The sequence below is a fragment of the Myotis davidii genome, unplaced genomic scaffold (assembly GCF_000327345.1).
Source record: "Myotis davidii unplaced genomic scaffold, ASM32734v1 scaffold71, whole genome shotgun sequence".
Lineage (NCBI taxonomy): Eukaryota > Metazoa > Chordata > Mammalia > Chiroptera > Vespertilionidae > Myotis > Myotis davidii.
The window spans coordinates 3,645,291-3,650,403 of record NW_006283588.1 but is presented as its reverse complement, the minus strand read 5'-3'; the positions used below and the strand labels follow the sequence as shown (position 1 = coordinate 3,650,403).

General features: G+C 44.5%; 1 protein-coding gene across 1 annotated transcript in view; it reads left to right on the top strand.

The window, feature by feature from the left end:
* Positions 1-5,113, top strand: part of MTMR7 (myotubularin related protein 7) — a 55,203-nt gene that overhangs the window by 1,085 nt on the left and 49,005 nt on the right. The window lies entirely within an intron of this gene.

The following is a 5,113-nucleotide window of genomic DNA, read 5'->3' as shown; positions in this document are numbered from 1 at the left end:
CAGTCAGGGCACATGCCCGGGTTGCAGGCTTGGCTCCCAGTGTGGAGCGTGCAGGAGGTAGCCGAGCCATGAATCTCTCTCATCATTGATGTTTCTATCTCTCTCTCTCCTTCCTTCCTCTCTGAAATCAATACAATGAAATACATGCCTGAGTTTCTGAGGAGAATACAGTGAAAAGAGGTCCTTGATGTAAGGGTCATATTCATGCTGGTGCTACCCAGAAGTCATGAGTAAGGAAATAGGATATGGGCGTGTAGTTACTTTGCTGAATGCCTCGCGATTCAGGACCAGCAGTTTGATGATGCTCCTCAAGGCAATGAGTCGGGTCCTCGGTTTCTTAGGCTCTGACCATATCATCGGTAGACAGCTAAGAGCTAAAGTTAGGTCATGAAAACAGTGCCGGGGCTGTCAGAACCTGACGATTCTGTGTGCTCCTCTTGGAAGGCAGCTGGCTGGAGCGTTTTCCTCTTGCTGTGTTGAAAAGAACTGCAGAGTTAGCCAGGAAAGCGGTTGGACTTTTGGGAGGCGGCACTATAATTGGAACAGAGGTCTGGGAAGAGGGACATGAGGTTGCATGCAGCCGAGAATGCGAGGACAATTGTGGGCCAGCAGTGTCTGTGTCACTGATTAATGGGTGTGCTGGATAACAAATGTGCTCCGACCGGATTAATGGGGTTAGGAATAGCCTGGAGACCTGGGAAAGGGCTAAGAAGCTGGAAGATCCCAGGGCGGTGAGGGCTCCGGCCCGAGGATGGTGAGCCCCAGGACCCACAGTGTGAGGGTCCCCCACAGGGGCAAAATCACAGTGTTCCCCTGGTTTTAAAAATGCACACTTTTTCTTAAAAGTGAACTTTTGAGAGTTAGTTATTAGACAGCCACAGATCAAAAAAGGAAACCTTAGTAATTCATTGAATTAAAGCCGTTATCTTAGAAGGTTTTAAAAAGCCACCAGCATTTTGAAACATTGGAATGAGCAGTGACAGTTTACATAAACCACAGAACTTTACTAAGTGTGGGAAGATGAAGTAGGACCCAAGCAGTTTCACAGTTGAATGTTCAAGGCCATGCTAAAAGTGGGACAGATTCCAGCCTATAGCCTTGGGAGTAGGGTTTTGAATCTGGGTGGAGGTGGGAAATGGGGGTAGAAGGGGTCCCAGCTGGGGCCAGGGGTGGCTTATCAGAACCATCCAAGGATCTTTCACAAAATACCTTCCCCCTCCTCCAGGTACATCAGAAAAGAGGGATGTGTGTGTGTGTGTGTGTGTGTGTAGTATGCTTTGAGTTCTAGTGGTACAATATAGCTCTGTGCTTAGTGGCCAACACAAATCACATACTTTCATTTTCCTTTATGGACATAGCTAACCACAAGGTCCTGTAGAGGACTTCTTTTTTTTTAACAAAAGAAGAAATTTTGAGATTTTTGAGATTTTCTTTTCCCTGAATTAGAATTTCTGGGAAAAGGGTAAGCCAAATGACTAGCACATTTGGTGACATTTTATTGGTTTGCCTTTTTAATGAATTAAGATTGGTCAGAATTTGCCCTGGCTGGTGTTGTTCAGTGGCTAGAGGGTTGGCCCTCAAATGGAAGGGTCATGGGTTTGATTCCAGTCAAGGGTACATACCTAGGTTGCAGGTTCCCCGCCACCCAGTTGGGGCTCACGGCGGGGTGGGGGTGGGGGGGTGAGGGACAGGGCAACCAATTGATGTGAAGTTGAGGATTAACAACAACAGCAAAAAAGATTGGTAAGAATTTGGTCATGGACTATAAAGATCGCAGTAAAAAAACAATGTAGCCAAATTCAGTGAGTTCCTTAATTCTTAGTAAAGAAATAACTTAGGTTAAAATAATGGCGTGGCCCTAGTGAGAAAATAAGTTAGATTCAAAGTGCTAATCAGGTTATACAGCTTTCAGATTAAAGGAAGACCCTATTTCTCTGAGGTCTTCCATTTTCCCCATGTTCTTTATGTTCTCCTTCCTCTAATTTGCTGCCTTCTGTTTATTTTTGTAACAGTTATCTTTCCCTCTGTAGTGTTTGTGGGCCTTTTAGCATTTAAAGCATCTCTTTTATTTCCCCATTTTTACTAAACTATTTTTTCATTTTATCTTAGTCCCCGATACTTAAAATCTCATAATGCTCAGCTGGTGTGGCTCAGTGGTTGAGCGTCAGCCTATGAACCAGCAGGTCATGGTTCAATTCCCAGTCAGGGCACATGCCCAGGTGGCTCAATCCCCTGTAAGGGGCCTGCAGGAGGCAGCCGATCAGTGGTTCTCTCTCATCATTGATGTTTCTCTCTCTTCCTCTCTGAAATCAATAAAAATATATATTCAAAAAATAAAAAATCATAGTTGATATAGTGTCATTTGCTGAACATAATTCTTTACAGTCTTTGTCTACTACTTACAGCATCAGCAGATTTTACAGTGGCCATTTCCTTTCTATCGATTATACTGACCTCTGAGTCCACAGCTCTTTTCCCCTAAGTGTGAGCTTCCACAATCCTGATGTTTAATTTGAACACTTGTTTGTTGAAAATACACGGGAAAAGTCTCATTTTCATTTTAAGTGCAAAATCCAATAATAGCTGTGTTATCTTCTCACCCCTCTTTAAATGGTTTTCAGGTTCATTTATTTTAAGTTGCCCAATTTAAGCAGACCATTTGGAGCAGTTTAGCTTTCAGTTGTTACTTTCGAATCCAAAATGCCCACATTTCTGTGTCTCTCTGGTGACTTTTCCCTTCCCTCACCCACCCTTCCCATTCAGCTGCTGCTGATTCATGTTTGTTTTTCCTTTCAACTAAAAAAAAAATGTGTAAGGGAAACAATCAATACTATTATTATATTGTTCAGTTTTTACATTGGTTGCTACATGTTTCCTTTTGATTTGTAAAGTACTTTTTTTTTAATACTAATGTGATGATAAGCCACATATACTGTCCAGACCAAGGAGCAGTTTTCATTCTTCTTTTTTTTAAAAAAAAAAATATATTATTGATTTTTTACAGAGAGGAAGGGAGAGGGATAGAGAGTTAGAAACATCAATAAGAGAGAAACATCGATCAGCCGCCTCCTGCACACCCCCTACTGGGGATATGCCCGCAACCAAGGTACATGCCCTTGACCGGAACCGAACCTGGGACCCTTCAGTCCACAGGCCGATGCTCTATCCACTGAGCCAAACCAGTCAGGGCTGTAAAGTACTTTTTATTTTCATATTAAATTACTTCCCCTCCTAGGTAGTCTATAATAAGAGGAGATTGTCCCCATATTTTTTCCCTAAATATTCTGTTTTCATAACCTTTATCCTGATTCATGGGAAACTAGCGAGGTTATTTTTTTTTCTTCCCCAAGTGCTTTGTTTTACCCACAGCTCCCTTACTGGGTGGAATGCACACCCGTCCCTTTTTACGGGAGGGAAGCAGCAGAGGTTGGGTGCCCGGGCAGGACCTTTTGCGGGCTTGGTGGTTCCAAGTTGAAGGCGTTTCCGCTGATGGCGTGCAGCTTCTCTGGGAGGCAGGAAGTGGGATGGTCGGAGAGTGATGGAGCTCCTGAGAGCCACGGGCCCTGAGCCATGGCGGTGACACAGGCTGAGTTAGTGATGGGCGACGGGGCTAACATCGAGCCATGCCCGTGGAACACGCATCCGCATCTCTGGGCTCGGGGCGAGCGTATGCTGTCCGCTTAGACCTCAAGACACCGATTTGGCTTTTCTGGGAACATAGGCAAAGTGCTGTTCACTCCGATTTTAATGTGGTATTTTCAGAAATTATCCTTTTTCTTTCTGAATAGATAGAAACACCTTTCTATTGATTATACTGACCTCTGAGTCCACAGCTCTTTTCCCCTAAGTGTGAGCTTTCACAATCCTGATGTTTAATTTGAACACTTGTTTGTTGAAAATACACAGGAAAAGTCTCATTTTCATTTTAAGTGCAAAATCCAATAATAGCTGTGTTATCTTCTCACCCCTCTTTAAATGGTTTTCAGGTTCATTTTAAGTTGCCCAGTTTAAGCAGACCATTTGGAGCAGTTTAGCTCCAAACTGGGGAGGAGCTCCTGTGTCCCCTCGTGATGTCCCCTAGCGATGGGGTCCTGGGGTGAGGCACCTCCTGTCCAACCTGCCGCCACCGGCAGCTAAAGACGTTCCACGTGGGCCATGGCGGCCCAGACTCCGGGATGTGAAAAGCCAGCGGTGTATTGAACACGTCTGTTCTAGGAGGGGTGACCCATCAGGGATTTGCCCTTCCTCCAGGGGACAGGTACATGTTTTCTCAGTTCAGATTCTGTAGAGACTAGCCCAGTGATGGCGAACGAAAATAATTTTACGGTTGGGGATCACCACAACATGAGGAACTGTATTAAAGGGTCGCGGCATTAGGAAGGTTGAGAACCACTGCACTAGAGATTTCTCTAGCCCTCTTTCTTGTTTTTAAATTACTTCCCTGCCACTTACTGAACAATCTGTGAGGTATTTTGCAGGAGCTGGAGGGGAGGGGAAGAGAATATTGCGAATATCGTTTGTCACTGCGTCAATGACTCTCTTTCATTTTTCCGAGCAGACTTCTGGGCTGGCCTCCAGGTGGGTAGTTTGCCCACATTAGCAAGACTGGGCTCTGACCGACAGAAATGTAGGTTTCTCTCCCCTTATATAGGACTTGACTTAAAGTGGGATGGACGGGTGGTGGATCACCCTTTTTTCTTGAACTGAAAGCAGAAATCTCATAACTCCAGTAGAAACCCATTCTCCTGTCTCCCAGTTGGAGAGCGATCTTCTTTTTATTATTATTATTATTATTAGCTAAGATATTACAAATGTGTCCTCATCCCCCCCATTAACCCCCAACCTCCCCCCTGCCCCGCACACTCATGCTCCCATCCCATTCCCTTGAAGTAATGGCTCCTTTGAATAAAGAGTGATGTACCCCCTATACAGATGACTACTCAGACTATTTACTCCCCTTGCTCCCATGTATAACTACCTTCTGGGCTAAAGAATTATGTGACTGTTGTCTTGCTTTCATTCCATTCTATCCTGTAGGAATATGGGCAAGGGTGAGAGTTGGGGGATGCAGAAATGGAAGAAAGAGGGCCAAGTGCAATTTTTTTCATACAGA